Below are 27,839 nucleotides of genomic sequence, written 5' to 3'. Positions count from 1 at the left end.
TCAGCTGTAGAAGTAAGGAGGGTTAGGGCTGAGCTCTCGGATTCCGAATTTTGAGTTTGCCATCGGAATTTGGCAGTTCTGAGTAAGCACTCGAAACTCAAAAATTCTGCAATTCTGAGTACCGAATTCGCGTTTACATTGAAGTCAATAGTGCTAAATTCCGTGGTTAATTGTGAAGATCCCTTACATGCTATCATCGCCAAATTTGGCATGTACATTAAACAGATGAGTAGGAACATGTTAAAAAAAAATTGTAAAAAGACCTTATAGTTTTTGAAAAAGACGATTTTAAAGTTTCATAAAAAAATGGTTTTTAAACTGTGTAAAATGACACTGCTGCAGTACAGGTTACTGCATTCCGAGTTCTGTATACACATTGTATACATTTCATGAAAACAGACAGCCTGGGGTCCCCCCTCCCAAGCCTCCTTAACTCCTTGTCTCCCATGCATAAATGTATTTCTTTTTATGCAGCCCATAGATTTTCATTATGGGCAAGAATGCTAGCATTTTCCGCAACACTAGCGATTCTGCCTAGTGTGCTCCTAGCCTAAGGGTTAATGATATTCATGTGTATTCTAATATTCTTTCATGAAACTTCAACACTGTCCACACATGCAATTGTAGTCATTTTTCATGTTAACTAAAGGGCATCGGTGTTTATTTACAGTTGTGTGTTACAGTTACCATAGCAACGCAGTCCACAGCTGTTCTCTGGCTTCAGTCTATGATATCAGCAGGGTATGATGTCACAAAGGAGCTCCTCTGATGATGTCACAGTGCACAGTCCTGATAAAAGGCGGAGCACTGAGGGCTTGAGGCTCAGATAACACTAAGTGGTAGTGGAGAGTGTTATTGCGATATTGTGTCTCGAGATAGAATGCTTTTGTTGCGTTTTTGGATGCTTTTGGCAATTCTCTTTGAATTAGCCCATTCCTTCCCTCTATGGTCATCAGGTAAGGATGCCTTTTATCTATGTCATTTTTTCAGTAACAAACTTTATAGCCTGAGATCTGGCAGATATTTGTCATCACAAACTATTCCCATTCTTACAATGTTAATAGCAGGGTTCTCAAACTTGTTGGTCACTGGGTGACTAGTGGAATTAATATTTAGGAAAGTGGTTGGAGCTTATAATAGTCAATCCAAATTCACCTATTAATTTTCAAGAGGAATGTTTAAATGTTTGTTATTCTTCCACTGTTATTGGTAGAGGCCTCACTCCTGGTACAGTTCAAATTAAGTAAAGTGGCTGTGCAACAATCAGCCTATCAAATATGTTTGATTTCAGCAATTCTTACTCTGTTAATGGCAGGGTTCTCAAACTTAGCACAGTTGGTCACTGGGTAGCTGGAATTAATATTCAGGAAAGTGCGTGGAGCCTAGAACAGCCAGTCAAAATGTACCGTTTGATTTTCAAGGGGAATATTTAAATTGCTGCCATTCTTCCACTGTTAATGGTAAAGGCCTCAAACCTGGTACTTTATTTACAGTCTTTTAGTACAAAGTCATTCTTACTTATTAGAGGCATTTACAGAAAAACGTATTGATAGTTAGTTGTCCGTTAATTCTGCAATAGAAGATAATTTTATGCAAATGTGTACAACGTGAAGGAGGATCAATCAGATACAGCAGATGCTCCATTTTATATCTTCATAAATGTTCATAAAATAAGCATAAAAACTGCATGAACTCAGAATTCTTAGCATCCCATTAACCCATTTGCGTTCCGTCGTTTTCACTTGAGAAATGTTCACCTCCCATTCATTAGCCTATAACTTTATCACTACTTATCACAATGAACTGATCTATATCTTGTTTTTTTCCACCACCAATTAGGCTTTCTTTGGGGGGGGGGGGGGGGTACATTTTGCTAAGAGCCACTTTACTGTAAATGCATTTTAACAGGAATAATAAGAAAAAAAAACGGAAAAAAATCAATATTTCTCAGTTTTCAGCCATTATAGTTTTAAAATAATACATGCCTCCATAATTAAAACTCACGTATTGTATTTGCCCATATGTCCCGGTTATTACACCGTTACAATTATGTCCCTATCACAATGTATGGCGACAATATTTTATTTGGAAATAAAGGTGCATTTTTTCCGTGTTGCATCTATCACTATTTACAAGTTTAAAATAAAAAAAATATAGAAATATTTCATCTTTACATTGATATTTAAAAAGTTTAGACCCTTAGGTAAATATTTACATGTTGTTGTTTTTTTGATTGTAATGTTTTTTGTTTTTTTATATTAAACATTTTATTTGGGTAGTTTTGGGAGGGTGGGATGTAAACAATAGATTTATAATGTAAATGTGTGTTTGAGTTTACTTTTAGTTGTAGTTTTACTTTTTGGCCACAAGATGGCGGCCATGAGTTTGTTAACATGACGTCACTCTAAGCGTAACATACGCTTAGAGAGACGCATGGGGGATGCTACAGCCAGAAAAAGCGCAGCTTCCGAGAGAAGCGGTCGCTTTTTCAGCGGGGGAGAGGAATCAGTGATTGGGCACCATAGCCCGATTCACTGATTGCCTGGCTAACGAACTGCGGCCGGGAGTGCGCATGGTTCCTGGACGTAGTTTCTACAGCCGTACCGAGTTGCATTTCCTCTGCTGGGATCTGATTGGTGTTTGTGGGGAAATAACTCTTCTTATGCTGGGAAGGTTTTCATGCTCAACGCCACTAATCATTTTATTCTGTTCCTTTTGTTTTCACAGAGGTGAAGAAGACGGTGGATCCGGGTGTGACCTCTGCTCCACCCCCACCATCTGCCGGTAAGTATCAAATGTCATCCTTCATTAAGCTAAATACATTTACCTGTTAGGGCCCTTTTCCAAAAGCAATGATTTGTGATCAGATTTCGATGGCCCGCGGATCGCAAAACACTAGGGGGTTGACTCACTAAGCTGCGCTGCTACAGCAGCACAGCCTAATGACAAAAGCCAGTGGTAATTATTCTCAGCACACCCTATGCAGTCATAGCGTGTGCTACTAAATTATGCTCTGCTCTTATAGTTTAACAAGCAAGGAGCCCTGGTGGATCCACTAGCTTCAAAGAACTATATTCCTGCACTGTGATTGGCCCAGTAGGCAGCACTTTGAAGCCACTGAACCCGCCACGTCTCCACACTTGTTAAAGCTAATGGGTACTAGTTTAAAAATAAAAAAGTCGGATACTCCCCTAAGGAGAGGGAAGGCTCGGTCCTAATGAGCCTTCCCTCTCCTCTCCCGGTGCCCTCGGTGCTGCGCTGGCTCCTCCGTTCGCGTCCGCCGCCGCAGGGACTTCGGAGGTCTTCGGGAGCACTCGGGCTTCCGAGGACGAGCCGCTCCATACTACGCACGCGCGAGTGCGTCATAGAGGGCGCTCGCGCATGCGTAGTATGGCGGGGCCCGTCTTCGGGAGCCTGAGTGCTCCCGAAGGCTTCAGAAAGCTCCCGAAGGCATGCGGAAGTGGCAGTATTTGACCGAACTGGTCGAATACTGCCACGGGGGATCCTGCGCGGGCACCGGGAGAGGAGAGGGAAGGCTCATTAGGACCGAGCCTTCCATCTCCTTAGGTGAGTATCCGACTTTTTTTTATTTTGAAATTGGTAAACACTCACTTTAAACTATCAGAGCAGGGCATAATTTAGCAGTGCATGCTATGACTGCACAGTGTGCGCTAAGAATTATTACTATGCACTGTTGTCATTAGGCTGCGCTGCTATAACAGAGCAGCTTAGTAAATCAACCTCTAGGTATATAAAAACTGATGGAAACCGCAGCAAATGTTTTCATCAGTGTGACTCATTTGCAACAGGATTTTTGCTCATTGCAATCATTGTTCCTGCTGAATTTTTTGTGCACTTGAGGTCGTATATCCTGTTGTCTTCTGAAAGCAGGAGATAAAAGGAAGAGGAAGTGGAAGAATTCAGTGGAACCAGTGTCTGCAGCCATCTTTAGGTTCTGCCCCTACGCACGCACGCACGCACGCACGCACGCACGCACGCACGCACGCACGCACGCACACACACACACACACACACACACACACACACTTAGACCCTCATGCTCCACCTATCCACACTCCCATGAGAAGCTCCACCCACCATATAGGATCAAGTCACTAATACACTATACATCAATAGTCACAAAACCTGCTCCCTGCACCTGCCATCAACCCACAGTACACTATACATCAATAGTCACAAAATCTGCTCCCTATGCCCTGCCATCAACCCACAGTACACTATACATCAATAGTCACAAAACCTGCTCCCTGCACCTGCCATCAACCCACAGTACACTATACATCACTAGTCACAAAACCTGCTCCCTGCACCTGCCATCAACCCACAGTACACTATACATCAATAGTCACAAAACCTGCTCCCTGCATCCTGCCATCAAATCACAGTACACTATACATCAATAGTCACAAAACCTGCTCCCTGTGCCTACCATCAACCCACAGTACACTATACATCAATAGTCACAAAACCTGCTCCCTGTGCCTACCATCAACCCACAGTACACTATACATCAATAGTCACAAAACCTGCTCCCTGCATCCTGCCATCAACCCACAATAAACTATATATCAATAGTCACAAAACCTGCTCCCTGCATCCTGCCATCAACCCACAATGCACTATATATCAATAGTCACAAAACCTGTTGTGCGCCCCCCTACACTGCGCCCTTAGGCTGGTGCCTCTCTTGCCTCTACCCTGACATCAATAGTCACAAAACCTGCTCCCTGTGCCCTTTCATCAACCCACAGCACACTATACATTAAAAGTAGTGATGGGCGAACATCCAGATGTTCGGGTTCCGGGTGGTTCGGCCGAACATGCCCCCGATGTTCGGCATGTTCGGGCCGAACCCCGAACCCAACCCGAACATGTCCCTTTGGGGCACCTATAGGGTCCCAGCATAAAGGGAGAGCATGCCCCAAGCGCGGGGGGGGGGGGGTGGTCCGAAATGCCCCCCACCCCTCCCCGCTAAGCTCTCCCTTCTGCTGGACCCTATAACTTTAAATTTCAGCCCACCCAAAAGTACCCGAGAAGGAGGGCAGGAAGAGGGCAGCCGTAGATCCTAGGCGCTAGTACCCTCTGGTACTTCCGCCCTCTCTTGACGCACTTCCTGTTTACTATTGAAGTCGCGTCAAGAGAGAGCAGAAGTACCGCGATGACGCGAACGAGGGTACGCGTCATCTACATGACACGTACCCTCGTGCGCGTCATCGCGGTACTTCTGCTCTCTCTTGACGCGACTTCAATAGTAAACAGGAAGTGCGTCAAGAGAGGGCGGAAGTACCAGAGGGTACTAGCGCCTAGGAACTCCGGGTGCCCTCTTCCTGCCCTCCTCCTCGGGTACTTTTGGGGGGCTGAAATTTAAAGTTATAGGGTCCGGCAGAAGGGGAGAGCATGCCCCCCTCCCCCCGCGCTCGGGGCATGCTCTCCCTTTATGCTGGGACCCTATAGGGGGCTATGTTCGGCCGGACACGGCTGTGTCTGGCCGAGCAAAAAAGGCCTGTTCGGGCAGCGTGCCCGAGCACCCTCCCGAACACCATGAGGTGTTCGGGGGGTGCCGAACCGAACCCGAACAGGCCAAAATCCGGGCGAACCCGAACAGTGGCGAACACTGTTCGCCCATCACTAATTAAAAGTCACTAAACGGACAGTTTATAGCATACATTTTAAGATATTGTCTATAACAAGATTTTTATCATATCTTTATCTGAAAAAGAATAATAAATATGTTTAAATAACGGTAATAAAATTGCAAGATATTGTCTATAACAATGAAAATGAGACTATATTTACAGTCGAAATAGGCATAATAAAGCATTGGTGTTCTTACTGATATTTTACTACAACTGAACCTAACCCTACTCTCACACAAAACTCTCCCTCTACCGATGACTAACCCTGGTGGGGCCTATCTCTAAGACCCCCCCTGGTGGTGCCCAAAATGATAATTTACGATATTATAATTCTCAAAATGAATTTCAATACATTATCAAAACACTAATTCTTAAAACTAAAAATTTTGGTTGGATGGGCCCGGCGCCTGCTATTTACTGGGGACCCAAATTTCTTCTTTGGTGCCCAATCGCATATATTTTGCATTAGCGCCAATGGGGCGCCTAAATGGTCCATTAGCCTCAGGCCCTCAAATTTCCTGATTCCACATTGCACACCCCTGCACTGTACACTTTCCTATTGCTACACCCTGTTCTATGCTCTGACTTTCACTGTGCCCAATATACACGAATCTGCTAGTAAAATATATAAAGTATAGGGAAATCACATAGCGATCATGCCACTCTGTGAGTTTTTTGCAAATTGGCAATTTTAAATATTTTCCTGTCTTTTTTTTTCTTCTTGCGGCAAATGCACCGTAATCGATCCATACACCTGCAATCGCTGCACTAGAAATAGAGAGGGATTTTCCATTTTTTAAAAGAAAACGGCTCTGAAAGCTCTGATTGACTGTTGTAGTGAAGCTGTGGTAAAAATAAGCACAGTAAATGTAATCAAGGTTTTATACTATGGCTATCTAACCTGGGGATGGGGTGCTCCCTAAAACTCAGGGTACATCTGGCTATCTTCTCTGGGGAGGGGGCTACCTAATATTTGGGGCACATCTGGCTATCTAAACTGGGCACAATACTGGGAGCACATTTGCTACCTACACTGGGGCAGGCACAACTCAGTGGGGTGCAGGGCCGGGCCGAGGCATAGGCTGGAGGGGCTCCAGCCTCAGGGCGCAGTGTAGGAGGGGGCGCACAATTCATTCAGTTGTCATTCCTAATTGTGTATGAAGCAGAAAGAAATAAGAAAAGGGGATACATAGCAGTGACTGCAAGCCAGATAACTAGATATTAAGGTGTTGGAGAGGTTGTGGGCCCTGTGGCCCTCTTAGTCTAATAGCAATCAGTGTGTGACGGCTGGGGTGGGAGGGATGGAGGGGCGCACTTTGGTGTCTCAGCCTTGGGTGCTGGAGGACCTTGTCCTTGCTCTGGTGGGGTGTCCTTTGGAATCTCCGCCTCTAATGCTGGAGAACCTTGTCCCGGCCCTGGTAGATCCTGATCCGCCTCTGTGAGGCAACCTTTTATTAATGCATAAAACAAAGGAGGAAAGATCTGGGCACAGTCAAAAAAGTGATTTCCTGGTGTAGCAAATAGCATAATCAACATAGCACATGCAGTGCTTGTGCCTGAAATGTACATACGGTGCTGAAGGGGTGAGTGGCTGGAAGGGGTGGAAGCCTAGGAACAGAGCGGCACACTGGCCGTTTCACATCTGGGTCACAGGTGCTAGCAGCCTTTTATTAAAGTGGACCTGAGATAAACTTTTACTCATTGCATAATTGTGTTCCTTTCATATTGTTTATAGGGCATTCCTCAAGCCAAATACTTTTTTGTCTTTGTTTTAATACTCTAATTCCCTATAAACTAAACAAGCCTCCCCCACAGCTTTTCAGAGTGCCTTGGCATTTTTAGACTGTTGCAAAAGCTTATGGGATCTCGGTCTGGGCAGGAGGAGGGGGAGGTGTTACTAGCCAGAGATTTCAGAGGCAGAGGGGAGGAGGAGGGAGAATTAGGTTTTCACAGGCTGAGTGCTGGATATGCAGATCAGCTTGCCTGTGTGTAATGTTTACAAACAACATGGCTGCTGTCATTGTTTCACAGGAAGAAATAATCATATTCTGTTGAAGTTGTTTGCAGCTAGATTTGCTGTGTAAACTATCTAAACTTTAGATAAGATATATAGATAAAAAGTTATTTGCTATAGTTAGTTTTTCATCTCGGATCCGCTCCCAGTGACAGTCTACATCCAGGCTGGAGCATCTTCCTGAATCCCTCAACATTCGGGCCCCTTACTATTGATATAACGTCACTCCACCTGTAACATGGAAACACACTTATCAGCTAATCAGCTTGCACTAATAATGTTTTCTGCTTGTATTTCAGGTTCTGCAATGGATTTGCCAGAAGTTGAGGAAGTTCTGGAAGCAGGTAATATTTTGTTACATTAGAGGACAGCCGTGCCTTCTTGTAACAAGAGGTGTGAAAGCATTTTTCTACAGACCCAGTGTGATCATCTCTGCTCATAATTCTTTCTCTTTCCTTGTTTTACAGAAATTCCAACATGGCTTTTGGTCATCATCATCATCCTAGCAGTCGGCTTGTTAATAGGATTAATTATTGGAGGCTACTACTGGTGACGCACCTAGTAAGTATCTATAATCACTAGCCCTGGGTACACAACCCCTTCCCTCAGCTGTAGAAGTAAGGAGGGTTAGGGCTGAGCTCTCGGATTCCGAATTTTGAGTTTGCCATCGGAATTTGGCAGTTCTGAGTAAGCACTCGAAACTCAAAAATTCTGCAATTCCGAGTACCGAATTCGCGTTTACATTGAAGTCAATAGTGCTAAATTCCGTGGTTAATTGTGAAGATCCCTTACATGCTATCATCGCCAAATTTGGCATGTACATTAAACAGATGAGTAGGAACATGTTAAAAAAAAATTGTAAAAAGACCTTATAGTTTTTGAAAAAGACGATTTTAAAGTTTCATAAAAAAATGGTTTTTAAACTGTGTAAAATGACACTGCTGCAGTACAGGTTACTGCATTCCGAGTTCTGTATACATATTGTATACATTTCATGAAAACAGACAGCCTGGGGTCCCCCCTCCCAAGCCTCCTTAACTCCTTGTCTCCCATGCATAAATGTATTTCTTTTTATGCAGCCCATAGATTTTCATTATGGGCAAGAATGCTAGCATTTTCCGCAAGGATCAATCAGATACAGCAGATGCTCCATTTTATATCTTCATAAATGTTCATAAAATAAGCATAAAAACTGCATGAACTCAGAATTCTTAGCATCCCATTAACCCATTTGCGTTCCGTCGTTTTCACTTGAGAAATGTTCACCTCCCATTCATTAGCCTATAACTTTATCACTACTTATCACAATGAACTGATCTATATTTTGTTTTTCCCACCACCAATTAGGCTTTCTTTGGGGGGGGGGGGGTACATTTTGCTAAGAGCCACTTTACTGTAAATGCATTTTAACCTCCTTGGCAGTACGTTCGGGGTAAGCCGCCGGAGGGTGCCGCTCAGGCCCTACTGGGCCGATTTGTTTATTTTTTTTTTTGCTGGACGCAGCTAGCACTTTGCTAGTGCGTTTATTTATTAATCTGGTCATCATACCTTCGCCACAAGATTCAAGGTACTCGTACCATTCTGTAGAGTATACGGTGTCATTCGGGAAGGCTGATAATGTCTTAACTCGAATACCATCGGGGGAGATCTTTTCGTTTATATAAGTCTGCTGCATTGCTATGTCCGCTAATTGGAAAAACTCCTCTTTTAAGGCATTTTCAAGTTTAACCACTTCGCATCCAGACCTTGTTTTCAACTTATTGACCAGAGCAGTTTTGACAGTTTAGCTATGTCCCTATTTAATCAGAAATAACTTTATCCCTACTTATGACACAGAAATGAAATATATATTGTTTTTTTCAAGACAAACTAGGCTTTCATTGTATGCCATTTTTTCCCCTCAAACAATTTTGTTTTCTATGAATTTTAATGGGAAAACAAAGAAAAAATAGAAAAAACATGTATTTCTCAGTTTTACCAATTCCAGTTTAAAAATAAAAAGTGCTACTGTAGATAAAAAAGCACAAATTTTGTTTGGCTATTCTTACCGCTTATCACAAAACTTAGATTATGTTCCGGTCACAATTTATGGTGAAGATATTTGATTCTGAAATAATGCCACAGAGTGTATTTTTCACTATGAAATGAGAAAATAAAAGTATTTTTCATAGTAAAAATCAATCTCATTAGCTCAGGAAACTTATATTCCCATTCACCAATTAGTCCTGCATCAGATAGTGCCAGAAATGTGCACAGGAGCAAGCCCAATCCTGCACAGCACTGCTTCAATACAGGTCAGTAGATTCTACTGACCTGTGGCTTAGATGAAGTCCCAGAGGACGTATATCTACTGACCTGTGGACGAAGTGGTTAAGGAATGTAGGTTTGAGATCGATGGGATCTGGTACAGGTCCATCAGTAGTGGGTATGGAGGCGGGAACATTGGGCAGGTCCGGATTGCGTTTAAACAGCGCCAGGAGATCCTGGCGCTGTTTAAATGTGTAGATCGATCATTAACGAACTCCATGTTTGAGGGTCTGCAATTGGTGTAGGGTGCCCTGATCCGTGGATGGGCCAAGCGAGCTTGCAACGAGATAAAAACAAGGAACACCAAGAGCCCCAATAGTGTAATATGTACTGGTAAATGGTTACTAGATAGAGTAAATATTAATACTCACAAACCAGGGTTACCATTAGGCAACCACTGTAAAGGCAGGTGGGGAGATTTTCCTGACCCCACTCAGGAATAAGAAGTCGCTCTCTGTAGATGAGAAAAAGGGGGTTCAACCCTCCACCCAGGGTGGACTCAATATTATGCAGGAGAACAGAGGCGCCAAAAGGATAAAAGGAAGCTAAATGACCTTAACCTATTTTGGTTTCTGGACGTAGAAACTACGTCCAGAAACCATGTGCGCTACCGCGCGCCCCCGCGGCCGATCGCGCGCGTGCACGCGCACTCCCGGCCGCGGATTCGGTAGTCAGGGAATCAATGTATCGGACTATGAAGTCCGATCACTGATTCCTCTCCCCCGCTGAAAAAGCGACAGCTTCTCTCGGAAGCTGCGCCTTTTCTGGCCATTCACTGCCTGATGCGCCACTCTAAGCGTGTGTTACGCTTAGAGTGACGTCATGTAAACAAACTCATGGCCGCCATCTTGTGGCCAAAACGTAATACTACACCTGAAAATAAAAACGAATTAAAATCAACACATATTTACATTATAAATCTATTGTTTACCCCCCACCCTCCCAAAACTACCCAAATAAAATGTTTACTATAAAAAAAAAAAATGTAAATATTTACCTAAGGGTCTAAACTTTTTAAATATCAATGTAAAGATGAAATATTTCTATATTTTTTTTATTTTAAACTTGTTAATAGTGATGGATGCAAAATGGAAAAAATGCACCTTTATTTCCAAATAAAATATTGTCGCCATACATTGTGATAGGGACATAATTTTAACGGTGAAATACCCGGGACATATGGGCATATACAATACGTGAGTTTTAATTATGGAGGCATGTATTATTTTAAAACTATAATGGCTGAAAACTGAGAAATAATGAATTTTTCCATTTTTTTCTTATTCTTCCTGTTAAAATGCGTTTACAGTAAAGTGGCTCTTAGCAAAATGTACCCCCAAAGAAAGCCTAATTGGTGGCGGAAAAAACAAGATATAGATCAGTTCATTGTGATAAGTAGTGATAAAGTTATAGGCTAATGAATGGGAGGTGAACATTTCTCTCGTGAAAACCACGGAACCTGAATGGGTTAAAAACCAAATTCTTGGTAAATAGAGGAGGTAGTGGTGGACTTACCTCCTCCAAGTAGACACACGACTGTAGTAAAGACAGTCAATATATTTTATTTATGAACTCCAAATATGCAACGCGTTTCGCAGGTTTGATCCCGCTTCATCAGGCAATAACAACGGAGCAATAGCTGTAAACAGAGATAATTGGCTCATAACCCATGTGTAGTCATACAGTCATTAAATTGTATAAAAATAAAAATATATATAAAAACTATAAATAAATATCAAACATCAGAGGTGAAATAGGTATTAAAAAGTGGGGGTGATTGGGATAAAGACAGTGGAACAGGTAATTGTGAGCAGTGATGAGCAAAACTGTTAATATTCTTTTCACATAAAATCTTGCAATAATAATGCTTAATTCAAATTTTAAGTAAACAATTTTGGGGAAAAAATTCACGTTAAATTGCGCGGTTTTTGCGTACATTGCACATATTCACGAAAAAAACAACGATCTTTTGGGCTAGAATAAAAATTGTTTCAGACGTTTTGCGCTAAAATATAGTTCTATACGTTTTTACAATAAAATATTGATCTTGTGTATTTTTGCGCTAAAAGCAAAGAATGTAAAAATCAAAGATAAACCTCAAATCAAAAACCGAATTCTCAATGCAAAAGTTCACAAGCAATTGAAAACATGAAGGTACCATAAAGAAAGACAGCTGGGACTTACCATATGTGGTCAGTAGAAGAGCCAGGCACCTCTGTGAGGGCTCACTTCCAGGAGTGCTCATTTATACTACTTTGGGGGTTGATTGACCAATCACAGTGCTTGGTAAATGTGCTGAGTCATTCTGCACATGTGCAGATGAAACTAGCAGTTGCTGGTGCCATTTTGGAATAGGGCAAGAGTAAGGGCAAGTTCATTTTAGTGATGCAGTGCCATCTAGTGGTGGATTGTGATATATGTATATAGGTGATTGTATGAAAAAGTGCATAGTAGAGCGTAACAATTACCTGAACAGATAAAATAAGTACCTGCAAGACAGGTTAAAATGATGTGATATATGTAGAATAATAAGATAATCAAAGAATATTAAAAACGCATACTATAAAAATATGTAAAAACCTCTAAGAAAAGCATGATATAAAACACTAGGAAAAATTGTCACATCTGTGTCACTTGATGTTGTAGCATCATGATATAAATAACCATATTGTTGTCTATCCATCCATACGTTTTTACAGTTTTGTGGCACTGTATTGATCATAATTTACAGTAAAAAATATAAACCTGTAAAATCATAACATCAGAAATTAAAAAATTAAAAGAGAGGACTAGATAAAAGTGTGAACGGAACAGTATGAATATATTGCTTACAAAATTAATAGATTTTTTCTAGGACCTCGTTTAATCCTTCTGGAGCGAGTGTCCTAAGAGTCTGGATGCAGTACATTTCTAGTTTTTTGAGTTTCTCAAATGCCGCTGGTTCTGATTCGTTAATGGTGTCAATTAAGGTGATGGAAAAAGTGTCGGGTTTGCTCTGGTGCATGAGGTGAAAGTGGCGTGAAACACTGTGCATGGGAAATTTATTCGAGTTAAGACATTATCAGCCTTCCCGAATGACACCGTATACTCTACAGAATGGTACGAGTACCTTGAATCTTGTGGCGAAGGTATGATGACCAGATTAATAAATAAACGCACTACGCTGGTCAACAATTTACAGCCAATCATCAATGAATGCAGAGAAGTTCTGTCTCTGCATATCGATAACCCACAGTATTACCCACTAATGTCGAATCTCACAAATAAAGTAAAAAAGTTTGAACGGGACACCATGGATAACAAAATCAAAAAGCTAAACAGGGACCGCCTGGCATACGCAGAACATCGCGAAAGGGAGCGTAAACCGAGACCTCCCCCAGGCGGTCCCCCCCGCCCCCCTCACAACCCACCACCCAAATATCACCCCACATCCACACCATGCCCACTCATGAGCCTGTCTATCCCTCCCCCACCACAATTCAAATACCACCATATCCCCCACCTCCCCTGTTCCACCCCCCACCAACTGGATATGTCCCAATCACAGCCCCACCCCCCCCCCCCCCCCCACAGCCTAAGCCCACAGACACCCCTACCCTCTACAACACTCCCCTACCCATCCAACCACTACCCACAACACTGCCCAACACAACACACTCTACCCCCAGACCCAATCTAGAACCAAAACCCATGAGGACAAACCCCAAAAAAAGAACTTTCAATGAAATAGCCAGCAGCCCAGACAAATCTGATGACAACATGGAGATGACTGGCAACACACCCGCCACCACTGTCCCGGTCTCCACTACCAAGGCCGCCAAAGTACCTCACTTGGACCCCCTCATCGCCAACCCCACCACATTAGCCCAAAACGTCATTCAGGACCACACCCCCATACCAATTTCTGAACCAGTTTCCCCAACAGAATTTGGGATCTCACAGATCAGCCTCTGTGATACAGACCCATCATCACCCAACTATTCCCCACTCCCGAGTCCCCACCCCCAACCCACCCGGGCAGCCCTTCTCTCTCAAAGTCTTCCCCTCCTGGCCCCAAACACAGTTCAAACCTCAATAAAATACTTTTTCCAACCCCTCAAGATTCAATCCCATCAAGCACCCACTCTACAAAATAAACCCAATCTGTCCAACTCTTTTTTAGAATTGCCCCCATCCCTCTCCCAGAAAACGACGACCACCCCACAACCCTACCCAGTCACCACCCAGAACAGAACCCACCACCCCGAGTAACCATATTAACCTCTTCCCCACCCAAACGTAGGAAAAGGGGCTCGAGGGGAAAAGGCAAAAACAAAATACCCACACAAACAGAATCCAAAGATCAACCCATAAAATGCATTTTTAACCTCTCGAATCACATACTCACTCAACCTGAAACTACACTGCTGGAAAAGGGGCTGTCTTTCTGTCCCATCAATTCCACCAATATGTTTGATCTCTTCACTGACCTCAATTCCTACATACGGAAACTCACCCTCAAAAGACACTTTGCCATCAAAAAGAATCAAACCCTACTCACCTCCGCCCCTCTCATTATCACGAATAACGACAATTTACCGGTAGTCTCCTCTGATCCAAACGAAATACAACTTGAAAGATGCATCACCACACAGCTTAAAGGTAAATCCCGCTTCTATCCGACAGCCTCAAAGGGTAATTTCATTGAAACATTTTACTCCCTGGTTTTAGATGACTTACAGACCTTACAATATCACACACCTACTGTTAAACCCAATCTCACACCCAAAGAAAATTCTGCTCTCAAATCTCTCCTCAACAATCCAGACCTCATCATAAAATCCGCCGACAAAGGCGGCGGTATAGTTATCCTCAACAGAACAGACTACTTAGAGGAAGCCGCAAGGCTCCTTGAAGACCCCAGACACTACAATAAACTTTCCTCAGACCCCACCATCACACTCAATAAAATCCTTAAAGACTTCATTAACCAAGCCCTACTACTAAACATCATCACCAAAAACGAACGTAATTTCATTCTTAATTTTCACCCAAAAACCCCCTTCTTCTACTATCTCCCCAAAATACACAAAGATCTCCATAAACCACCCGGCCGACCAATCATATCAGGTATCGACTCCATGACAAGCAATCTCTCCCGCTTCATCGACCGACACCTACAACCAATAGTTACCAACCTCCCATCATATCGGAAGGACTCGCAACATCTGATACAAATACTATCCCACATCCCCTGGTCCTCTGAATACCATTGGCTCACTTGTGACATCACATCGCTTTACACCAACATTCCCCATCAGTTTGGTTTATCAGCTATACAATTCTTCCTTACCACTGTTCCCTCCATGCCACCCATACAACAGAATTTTCTTTTACAATGCACCGAATTCATCCTTAACAATAACATTTTTTCCTTCAATGACAAATACTACCACCAAATCAGCGGCACAGCTATGGGTAGCTCCTTTGCACCATCATATGCAAACCTCACCATGGGCTACATTGAACAACAACTAATAGAAACTGAACATCCATTTACCGACAACATTATACTATACAAACGTTACATCGATGACCTGTTTTTTATTTGGAAAGGTGACATCACACTCATCCCCGCATTCATACAATTTCTAAACTCAAACAAAGCCGGCCTTCAATTCACCTCACAACATCACCCTGTATCCATCGACTTCCTGGACCTAACGATTTTCACCGAACACAGTAAAATCAAAACCAAGACCTTCTTCAAATCCGTAGACTCCAACAACTACATCCACTTCAATAGCTTTCATCACAGACCTTGGACCCAAAATACACCCTACAGCCAGTTCAGACGCATACACAGAAATTGTACCGATAACCATGATTATATTACACAATCCAAAACACTTACCAAGAAATTTACTGCTCGAAAATACCCGAAAAAACTCATCCGTGATGCATGCCATAAAGCTAAACAACCCTCCATTTCATACCCAATACCCAATCCTAATACTGATGCAAATCCACCCCCCAGATTCATCACACAATTTAGCAAAGAACACCAGGGCATCAGATCAATACTCAACAAAAGATGGGAAATTTTACTCCAGGACCCATACCTCAGACCCATTCTACCCAATAAGCCACTCATCACTTATAGAAGAGCACCCAACCTCCGTAACTTACTAGCCCCCAGCAGACTCCGCTGCCACAAAACTGAAAGTACACCTAACCAAGCCCCCTCCACACCAGGGTCCTGGTCCTGCAACCACATCCGTTGTCTAGCATGCACCTTTGTCTCCAATACCTCCTCATTTAAATCATTTGTCACCAATACCCATTACTCCATAAAGAAACACATCTCCTGCCAGTCCAAATTCGTTATTTACGTGATTACTTGTGCCTGTCATCTCCAGTATGTTGGCAGAACAACTCAAGAAGCCCGGAGCCGAATCGGCCAACATAAAAGGAACATTCTTAATAAATTTCCCATGCACAGTGTTTCACGCCACTTTCACCTCATGCACCAGAGCAAACCCGACACTTTTTCCATCACCTTAATTGACACCATTAACGAATCAGAACCAGCGGCATTTGAGAAACTCAAAAAACTAGAAATGTACTGGATCCAGACTCTTGGGACACTCGCTCCAGAAGGATTAAACGAGGTCCTAGAAAAAATCTATTCATTTTGTAAGCAATATATTCATACTGTTCCGTTCACACTTTTATCTAGTCCTCTCTTTTAATTTTTTAATTTCTGATGTTATGATTTTACAGTTTTATATTTTTTACTGTAAATTATGATCAATACAGTGCCACAAAACTGTAAAAACGTATGGATGGATAGACAACAATATGGTTATTTATATCATGATGCTACAACATCAAGTGACACAGATGTGACAATTTTTCCTAGTGTTTTATATCATGCTTTTCTTAGAGGTTTTTACATATTTTTATAGTATGCGTTTTTAATATTCTTTGATTATCTTATTATTCTACATATATCACATCATTTTAACCTGTCTTGCAGGTACTTATTTTATCTGTTCAGGTAATTGTTACGCTCTACTATGCACTTTTTCATACAATCACCTATATACATATATCACAATCCACCACTAGATGGCACTGCATCACTAAAATGAACTTGCCCTTACTCTTGCCCTATTCCAAAATGGCACCAGCAACTGCTAGTTTCATCTGCACATGTGCAGAATGACTCAGCACATTTACCAAGCACTGTGATTGGTCAATCAACCCCCAAAGTAGTATAAATGAGCACTCCTGGAAGTGAGCCCTCACAGAGGTGCCTGGCTCTTCTACTGACCACATATGGTAAGTCCCAGCTGTCTTTCTTTATGATACCTTCAAGTTTTCAATTGCTTGTGAACTTTTGCATTGAGAATTCGGTTTTTGATTTGAGGTTTATCTTTGATTTTTACATTCTTTGCTTTTAGCGCAAAAATACATAAGATCAATATTTTATTGTAAAAACGTATAGAACTATATTTTAGCGCAAAACGTCTGAAACAATAATTTTTATTCTAGCCCAAAAGATCGGTGTTTTTTTCGTGAATATGTGCAATGTACGCAAAAACCGCGCAATTTAATGGGAATTTTTTCCCCAAAATTGTTTACTTAAAATTTGAATTAAGCATTATTATTGCAAGATTTTATGTGAAAAGAATATTAACAGTTTTGCTCATCACTGCTCACAATTACCTGTTCCACTGTCTTTATCCCAATCACCCCCACTTTTTAATACCTATTTCACCTCTGATGTTTGATATTTATTTATAGTTTTTATATATATATTTTTATTTTTATACAATTTAATGACTGTATGACTACACATGGGTTATGAGCCAATTATCTCTGTTTACAGCTATTGCTCCGTTGTTATTGCCTGATGAAGCGGGATCAAACCTGCGAAACGCGTTGCATATTTTAAGTTCATAAATAAAATATATTGACTGTCTTTACTACAGTCGTTGTGTGTCTACTTGGAGGAGGTAAGTCCACTACTACCTCCTCTATTTACCAAGAATTTGGTTTTTAAGCTCATTTAGCTTCCTTTTATCCTTTTGGCGCCTCTGTTCTCCTGCATAATCATTTTATTCTGTTCCTTTTGTTTTCACAGAGGTGAAGAAGACGGTGGATCCGGGTGTGACCTCTGCTCCACCCCCACCATCTGCCGGTAAGTATCAAATGTCATCCTTCATTAAGCTAAATACATTTACCTGTTAGGGCCCTTTTCCAAAAGCAATGATTTGTGATCAGATTTCGATGGCCCGCGGATCGCAAAACACTAGGGGGTTGACTCACTAAGCTGCGCTGCTACAGCAGCACAGCCTAATGACAAAAGCCAGTGGTAATTATTCTCAGCACACCCTATGCAGTCATAGCGTGTGCTACTAAATTATGCTCTGCTCTTATAGTTTAACAAGCAAGGAGCCCTGGTGGATCCACTAGCTTCAAAGAACTATATTCCTGCACTGTGATTGGCCCAGTAGGCAGCACTTTGAAGCCACTGAACCCGCCACGTCTCCACACTTGTTAAAGCTAATGGGTACTAGTTTAAAAATAAAAAAGTCGGATACTCCCCTAAGGAGAGGGAAGGCTCGGTCCTAATGAGCCTTCCCTCTCCTCTCCCGGTGCCCTCGGTGCTGCGCTGGCTCCTCCGTTCGCGTCCGCCGCCGCAGGGACTTCGGAGGTCTTCGGGAGCACTCGGGCTTCCGAGGACGAGCCGCTCCATACTACGCACGCGCGAGTGCGTCATAGAGGGCGCTCGCGCATGCGTAGTATGGCGGGGCCCGTCTTCGGGAGCCCGAGTGCTCCCGAAGGCTTCAGAAAGCTCCCGAAGGCATGCGGAAGTGGCAGTATTTGACCGAACTGGTCGAATACTGCCACGGGGGATCCTGCGCGGGACCGGGCACCGGGAGAGGAGAGGGAAGGCTCATTAGGACCGAGCCTTCCATCTCCTTAGGTGAGTATCCGACTTTTTTTTATTTTGAAATTGGTAAACACTCACTTTAAACTATCAGAGCAGGGCATAATTTAGCAGTGCATGCTATGACTGCACAGTGTGCGCTAAGAATTATTACTATGCACTGTTGTCATTAGGCTGCGCTGCTATAACAGAGCAGCTTAGTAAATCAACCTCTAGGTATATAAAAACTGATGGAAACCGCAGCAAATGTTTCCATCAGTGTGACTCATTTGCAACAGGATTTTTGCTCATTGCAATCATTGTTCCTGCTGAATTTTTTGTGCACTTGAGGTCGTATATCCTGTTGTCTTCTGAAAGCAGGAGATAAAAGGAAGAGGAAGTGGAAGAATTCAGTGGAACCAGTGTCTGCAGCCATCTTTAGGTTCTGCCCCTACGCACGCACGCACGCACACACACATTCACACACACACACTTAGACCCTCATGCTCCACCTATCCACACTCCCATGAGAAGCTCCACCCACCATATAGGATCAAGTCACTAATACACTATACATCAATAGTCACAAAACCTGCTCCCTGCACCTGCCATCAACCCACAGTACACTATACATCAATAGTCACAAAATCTGCTCCCTATGCCCTGCCATCAACCCACAGTACACTATACATCACTAGTCACAAAACCTGCACCCTGCACCTGCCATCAACCTACAGTACACTATACTTCAATAGTCACAAAACCTGCTCCCTGTGCCCTGCCATCAACCCACAGTACACTATACATCAATAGTCACAAAACCTGCTCCCTGCACCTGCCATCAACCCACAGTACACTATACATCAATAGTCACAAAACCTGCTCCCTGTGCCTACCATCAACCCACAGTACACTATACATCAATAGTCACAAAACCTGCTCCCTGCATCCTGCCATCAACCCACAATAAACTATATATCAATAGTCACAAAACCTGCTCCCTGCATCCTGCCATCAACCCACAATGCACTATATATCAATAGTCACAAAACCTGTTGTGCGCCCCCCTACACTGCGCCCTTAGGCTGGTGCCTCTCTTGCCTCTACCCTGACATCAATAGTCACAAAACCTGCTCCCTGTGCCCTTTCATCAACCCACAGCACACTATACATTAAAAGTAGTGATGGGCGAACATCCAGATGTTCGGGTTCGGCCGAACATGCCCCCGATGTTCGGCATGTTTGGGCCGAACCCAACCCGAACAATTCCCTTTGGGGCCCCTATAGGGTCCCAGCATAAAGGGAGAGCATGCCCCAAGCGCGGGGGGGGGGGTCCGAAATGCCCCCCACCCCTCCCCGCTAAGCTCTCCCTTCTGCTGGACCCTATAGCTTTAAATTTCAGCCCCCCAAAAGTACCCGAGGAGGAGGGCAGGAAGAGGGCAGCCGTAGATCCTAGGCGCTAGTACCCTCTGGTACTTCCGCCCTCTCTTGACGCACTTCCTGTTTACTATTGAAGTCGCGTCAAGAGAGAGCAGAAGTACCGCGATGACGCGAACGAGGGTACGCGTCATCTACATGACACGTACCCTCGTGCGCGTCATCGCGGTACTTCTGCTCTCTCTTGACGCGACTTCAATAGTAAACAGGAAGTGCGTCAAGAGAGGGCGGAAAGTACCAGAGGGTACTAGCGCCTAGGATCTCCGGGTGCCCTCTTCCTGCCCTCCTCCTCGGGTACTTTTGGGGGGCTGAAATTTAAAGTTATAGGGTCCGGCAGAAGGGAGAGCTTAGCGGGGAGGGGTGGGGGGCATTTCCGACCCCCCCCCCCCCCCGCGCTCGGGGCATGCTCTCCCTTTATGCTGGGACCCTATAGGGGGCTATGTTCGGCCGGACACGGCTGTGTCTGGCCGAGCAAAGAAGGCCTGTTCGGGCAGCGTGCCCGAGCACCCTCCCGAACACCATGAGGTGTTCGGGGGGTGCCGACCCGAACAGGCCAAAATCCGGGCGAACCCGAACAGTGGCGAACACTGTTCGCCCATCACTAATTAAAAGTCACTAAACGGACAGTTTATAGCATACATTTTAAGATATTGTCTATAACAAGATTTTTATCATATCTTTATCTGAAAAAGAATAATAAATATGTTTAAATAACGGTAATAAAATTGCAAGATATTGTCTATAACAATGAAAATGAGACTATATTTACAGTCGAAATAGGCATAATAAAGCATTGGTGTTCTTACTGATATTTTACTACAACTGAACCTAACCCTACTCTCACACAAAACTCTCCCTCTACCGATGACTAACCCTGGTGGGGCCTATCTCTAAGACCCCCCCTGGTGGTGCCCAAAATGATAATTTACGATATTATAATTCTCAAAATGAATTTCAATACATTATCAAAACACTAATTCTTAAAACTAAAAATTTTGGTTGGATGGGCCCGGCGCCTGCTATTTACTGGGGACCCAAATTTCTTCTTTGGTGCCCAATCACATATATTTTGCATTAGCGCCAATGGGGCGCCTAAATGGTCCATTAGCCTCAGGCCCTCAAATTTCCTGATTCCACATTGCACACCCCTGCACTGTACACTTTCCTATTGCTACACCCTGTTCTATGCTCTGACTTTCACTGTGCCCAATATACACGAATCTGCTAGTAAAATATATAAAGTATAGGGAAATCACATAGCGATCATGCCACTCTGTGAGTTTTTTGCAAATTGGCAATTTTAAATATTTTCCTGTCTTTTTTTCTTCTTGCGGCAAATGCACCGTAATCGATCCATACACCTGCAATCGCTGCACTAGAAATAGAGAGGGATTTTCCATTTTTTAAAAGAAAACGGCTCTGAAAGCTCTGATTGACTGTTGTAGTGAAGCTGTGGTAAAAATAAGCACAGTAAATGTAATCAAGGTTTTATACTATGGCTATCTAACCTGGGGATGGGGTGCTCCCTAAAACTCAGGGTACATCTGGCTATCTTCTCTGGGGAGGGGGCTACCTAATATTTGGGGCACATCTGGCTATCTAAACTGGGCACAATACTGGGAGCACATTTGCTACCTACACTGGGGCAGGCACAACTCAGTGGGGTGCAGGGCCGGGCCGAGGCATAGGCTGGAGGGGCTCCAGCCTCAGGGCGCAGTGTAGGAGGGGGCGCACAATTCATTCAGTTGTCATTCCTAATTGTGTATGAAGCAGAAAGAAATAAGAAAAGGGGATACATAGCAGTGACTGCAAGCCAGATAACTAGATATTAAGGTGTTGGAGAGGTTGTGGGCCCTGTGGCCCTCTTAGTCTAATAGCAATCAGTGTGTGACGGCTGGGGTGGGAGGGATGGAGGGGCGCACTTTGGTGTCTCAGCCTTGGGTGCTGGAGGACCTTGTCCTTGCTCTGGTGGGGTGTCCTTTGGAATCTCCGCCTCTAATGCTGGAGAACCTTGTCCCGGCCCTGGTAGATCCTGATCCGCCTCTGTGAGGCAACCTTTTATTAATGCATAAAACAAAGGAGGAAAGATCTGGGCACAGTCAAAAAAGTGATTTCCTGGTGTAGCAAATAGCATAATCAACATAGCACATGCAGTGCTTGTGCCTGAAATGTACATACGGTGCTGAAGGGGTGAGTGGCTGGAAGGGGTGGAAGCCTAGGAACAGAGCGGCACACTGGCCGTTTCACATCTGGGTCACAGGTGCTAGCAGCCTTTTATTAAAGTGGACCTGAGATAAACTTTTACTCATTGCATAATTGTGTTCCTTTCATATTGTTTATAGGGCATTCCTCAAGCCAAATACTTTTTTGTCTTTGTTTTAATACTCTAATTCCCTATAAACTAAACAAGCCTCCCCCACAGCTTTTCAGAGTGCCTTGGCATTTTCAGACTGTTGCAAAAGCTTATGGGATCTCGGTCTGGGCAGGAGGAGGGGGAGGTGTTACTAGCCAGAGATTTCAGAGGCAGAGGGGAGGAGGAGGGAGAATTAGGTTTTCACAGGCTGAGTGCTGGATATGCAGATCAGCTTGCCTGTGTGTAATGTTTACAAACAACATGGCTGCTGTCATTGTTTCACAGGAAGAAATAATCATATTCTGTTGAAGTTGTTTGCAGCTAGATTTGCTGTGTAAACTATCTAAACTTTAGATAAGATATATAGATAAAAAGTTATTTGCTATAGTTAGTTTTTCATCTCGGATCCGCTCCCAGTGACAGTCTACATCCAGGCTGGAGCATCTTCCTGAATCCCTCAACATTCGGGCCCCTTACTATTGATATAACGTCACTCCACCTGTAACATGGAAACACACTTATCAGCTAATCAGCTTGCACTAATAATGTTTTCTGCTTGTATTTCAGGTTCTGCAATGGATTTGCCAGAAGTTGAGGAAGTTCTGGAAGCAGGTAATATTTTGTTACATTAGAGGACAGCCGTGCCTTCTTGTAACAAGAGGTGTGAAAGCATTTTTCTACAGACCCAGTGTGATCATCTCTGCTCATAATTCTTTCTCTTTCCTTGTTTTACAGAAATTCCAACATGGCTTTTGGTCATCATCATCATCCTAGCAGTCGGCTTGTTAATAGGATTAATTATTGGAGGCTACTACTGGTGACGCACCTAGTAAGTATCTATAATCACTAGCCCTGGGTACACAACCCCTTCCCTCAGCTGTAGAAGTAAGGAGGGTTAGGGCTGAGCTCTCGGATTCCGAATTTTGAGTTTGCCATCGGAATTTGGCAGTTCTGAGTAAGCACTCGAAACTCAAAAATTCTGCAATTCCGAGTACCGAATTCGCGTTTACATTGAAGTCAATAGTGCTAAATTCCGTGGTTAATTGTGAAGATCCCTTACATGCTATCATCGCCAAATTTGGCATGTACATTAAACAGATGAGTAGGAACATGTTAAAAAAAAATTGTAAAAAGACCTTATAGTTTTTGAAAAAGACGATTTTAAAGTTTCATAAAAAAATGGTTTTTAAACTGTGTAAAATGACACTGCTGCAGTACAGGTTACTGCATTCCGAGTTCTGTATACATATTGTATACATTTCATGAAAACAGACAGCCTGGGGTCCCCCCTCCCAAGCCTCCTTAACTCCTTGTCTCCCATGCATAAATGTATTTCTTTTTATGCAGCCCATAGATTTTCATTATGGGCAAGAATGCTAGCATTTTCCGCAAGGATCAATCAGATACAGCAGATGCTCCATTTTATATCTTCATAAATGTTCATAAAATAAGCATAAAAACTGCATGAACTCAGAATTCTTAGCATCCCATTAACCCATTTGCGTTCCGTCGTTTTCACTTGAGAAATGTTCACCTCCCATTCATTAGCCTATAACTTTATCACTACTTATCACAATGAACTGATCTATATTTTGTTTTTCCCACCACCAATTAGGCTTTCTTTGGGGGGGGGGGGGTACATTTTGCTAAGAGCCACTTTACTGTAAATGCATTTTAACCTCCTTGGCAGTACGTTCGGGGTAAGCCGCCGGAGGGTGCCGCTCAGGCCCTACTGGGCCGATTTGTTTATTTTTTTTTTTGCTGGACGCAGCTAGCACTTTGCTAGTGCGTTTATTTATTAATCTGGTCATCATACCTTCGCCACAAGATTCAAGGTACTCGTACCATTCTGTAGAGTATACGGTGTCATTCGGGAAGGCTGATAATGTCTTAACTCGAATACCATCGGGGGAGATCTTTTCGTTTATATAAGTCTGCTGCATTGCTATGTCCGCTAATTGGAAAAACTCCTCTTTTAAGGCATTTTCAAGTTTAACCACTTCGCATCCAGACCTTGTTTTCAACTTATTGACCAGAGCAGTTTTGACAGTTTAGCTATGTCCCTATTTAATCAGAAATAACTTTATCCCTACTTATGACACAGAAATGAAATATATATTGTTTTTTTCAAGACAAACTAGGCTTTCATTGTATGCCATTTTTTCCCCTCAAACAATTTTGTTTTCTATGAATTTTAATGGGAAAACAAAGAAAAAATAGAAAAAACATGTATTTCTCAGTTTTACCAATTCCAGTTTAAAAATAAAAAGTGCTACTGTAGATAAAAAAGCACAAATTTTGTTTGGCTATTCTTACCGCTTATCACAAAACTTAGATTATGTTCCGGTCACAATTTATGGTGAAGATATTTGATTCTGAAATAATGCCACAGAGTGTATTTTTCACTATGAAATGAGAAAATAAAAGTATTTTTCATAGTAAAAATCAATCTCATTAGCTCAGGAAACTTATATTCCCATTCACCAATTAGTCCTGCATCAGATAGTGCCAGAAATGTGCACAGGAGCAAGCCCAATCCTGCACAGCACTGCTTCAATACAGGTCAGTAGATTCTACTGACCTGTGGCTTAGATGAAGTCCCAGAGGACGTATATCTACTGACCTGTGGACGAAGTGGTTAAGGAATGTAGGTTTGAGATCGATGGGATCTGGTACAGGTCCATCAGTAGTGGGTATGGAGGCGGGAACATTGGGCAGGTCCGGATTGCGTTTAAACAGCGCCAGGAGATCCTGGCGCTGTTTAAATGTGTAGATCGATCATTAACGAACTCCATGTTTGAGGGTCTGCAATTGGTGTAGGGTGCCCTGATCCGTGGATGGGCCAAGCGAGCTTGCAACGAGATAAAAACAAGGAACACCAAGAGCCCCAATAGTGTAATATGTACTGGTAAATGGTTACTAGATAGAGTAAATATTAATACTCACAAACCAGGGTTACCATTAGGCAACCACTGTAAAGGCAGGTGGGGAGATTTTCCTGACCCCACTCAGGAATAAGAAGTCGCTCTCTGTAGATGAGAAAAAGGGGGTTCAACCCTCCACCCAGGGTGGACTCAATATTATGCAGGAGAACAGAGGCGCCAAAAGGATAAAAGGAAGCTAAATGACCTTAACCTATTTTGGTTTCTGGACGTAGAAACTACGTCCAGAAACCATGTGCGCTACCGCGCGCCCCCGCGGCCGATCGCGCGCGTGCACGCGCACTCCCGGCCGCGGATTCGGTAGTCAGGGAATCAATGTATCGGACTATGAAGTCCGATCACTGATTCCTCTCCCCCGCTGAAAAAGCGACAGCTTCTCTCGGAAGCTGCGCCTTTTCTGGCCATTCACTGCCTGATGCGCCACTCTAAGCGTGTGTTACGCTTAGAGTGACGTCATGTAAACAAACTCATGGCCGCCATCTTGTGGCCAAAACGTAATACTACACCTGAAAATAAAAACGAATTAAAATCAACACATATTTACATTATAAATCTATTGTTTACCCCCCACCCTCCCAAAACTACCCAAATAAAATGTTTACTATAAAAAAAAAAAATGTAAATATTTACCTAAGGGTCTAAACTTTTTAAATATCAATGTAAAGATGAAATATTTCTATATTTTTTTTATTTTAAACTTGTTAATAGTGATGGATGCAAAATGGAAAAAATGCACCTTTATTTCCAAATAAAATATTGTCGCCATACATTGTGATAGGGACATAATTTTAACGGTGAAATACCCGGGACATATGGGCATATACAATACGTGAGTTTTAATTATGGAGGCATGTATTATTTTAAAACTATAATGGCTGAAAACTGAGAAATAATGAATTTTTCCATTTTTTTCTTATTCTTCCTGTTAAAATGCGTTTACAGTAAAGTGGCTCTTAGCAAAATGTACCCCCAAAGAAAGCCTAATTGGTGGCGGAAAAAACAAGATATAGATCAGTTCATTGTGATAAGTAGTGATAAAGTTATAGGCTAATGAATGGGAGGTGAACATTTCTCTCGTGAAAACCACGGAACCTGAATGGGTTAAAAACCAAATTCTTGGTAAATAGAGGAGGTAGTGGTGGACTTACCTCCTCCAAGTAGACACACGACTGTAGTAAAGACAGTCAATATATTTTATTTATGAACTCCAAATATGCAACGCGTTTCGCAGGTTTGATCCCGCTTCATCAGGCAATAACAACGGAGCAATAGCTGTAAACAGAGATAATTGGCTCATAACCCATGTGTAGTCATACAGTCATTAAATTGTATAAAAATAAAAATATATATAAAAACTATAAATAAATATCAAACATCAGAGGTGAAATAGGTATTAAAAAGTGGGGGTGATTGGGATAAAGACAGTGGAACAGGTAATTGTGAGCAGTGATGAGCAAAACTGTTAATATTCTTTTCACATAAAATCTTGCAATAATAATGCTTAATTCAAATTTTAAGTAAACAATTTTGGGGAAAAAATTCCCGTTAAATTGCGCGGTTTTTGCGTACATTGCACATATTCACGAAAAAAACAACGATCTTTTGGGCTAGAATAAAAATTGTTTCAGACGTTTTGCGCTAAAATATAGTTCTATACGTTTTTACAATAAAATATTGATCTTGTGTATTTTTGCGCTAAAAGCAAAGAATGTAAAAATCAAAGATAAACCTCAAATCAAAAACCGAATTCTCAATGCAAAAGTTCACAAGCAATTGAAAACATGAAGGTATCATAAAGAAAGACAGCTGGGACTTACCATATGTGGTCAGTAGAAGAGCCAGGCACCTCTGTGAGGGCTCACTTCCAGGAGTGCTCATTTATACTACTTTGGGGGTTGATTGACCAATCACAGTGCTTGGTAAATGTGCTGAGTCATTCTGCACATGTGCAGATGAAACTAGCAGTTGCTGGTGCCATTTTGGAATAGGGCAAGAGTAAGGGCAAGTTCATTTTAGTGATGCAGTGCCATCTAGTGGTGGATTGTGATATATGTATATAGGTGATTGTATGAAAAAGTGCATAGTAGAGCGTAACAATTACCTGAACAGATAAAATAAGTACCTGCAAGACAGGTTAAAATGATGTGATATATGTAGAATAATAAGATAATCAAAGAATATTAAAAACGCATACTATAAAAATATGTAAAAA

At 42.5% G+C, this 27,839-nt stretch overlaps 1 protein-coding gene across 1 annotated transcript in view; it reads left to right on the top strand.

Moving 5' to 3' along the window:
• The window catches only part of LOC137570946 (uncharacterized), a 102,144-nt gene that overhangs the window by 54,639 nt on the left and 19,666 nt on the right, over positions 1 to 27,839 (top strand). The window contains exons 4-9 of the mRNA XM_068279635.1: positions 2,728 to 2,784; positions 7,971 to 8,015; positions 8,139 to 8,232; positions 18,107 to 18,163; positions 23,253 to 23,297; positions 23,421 to 23,514. The gene's annotated coding sequence lies outside the window, so the exon portion shown is untranslated. The remainder of the gene's footprint in view (positions 1 to 2,727; positions 2,785 to 7,970; positions 8,016 to 8,138; positions 8,233 to 18,106; positions 18,164 to 23,252; positions 23,298 to 23,420; positions 23,515 to 27,839) is intronic.

The sequence above is a fragment of the Hyperolius riggenbachi genome, chromosome 4 (assembly GCF_040937935.1).
Source record: "Hyperolius riggenbachi isolate aHypRig1 chromosome 4, aHypRig1.pri, whole genome shotgun sequence".
In the NCBI taxonomy this organism is placed as follows: Eukaryota; Metazoa; Chordata; class Amphibia; order Anura; family Hyperoliidae; genus Hyperolius; species Hyperolius riggenbachi.
This window is presented reverse-complemented; position numbering and strand designations above follow the sequence as displayed.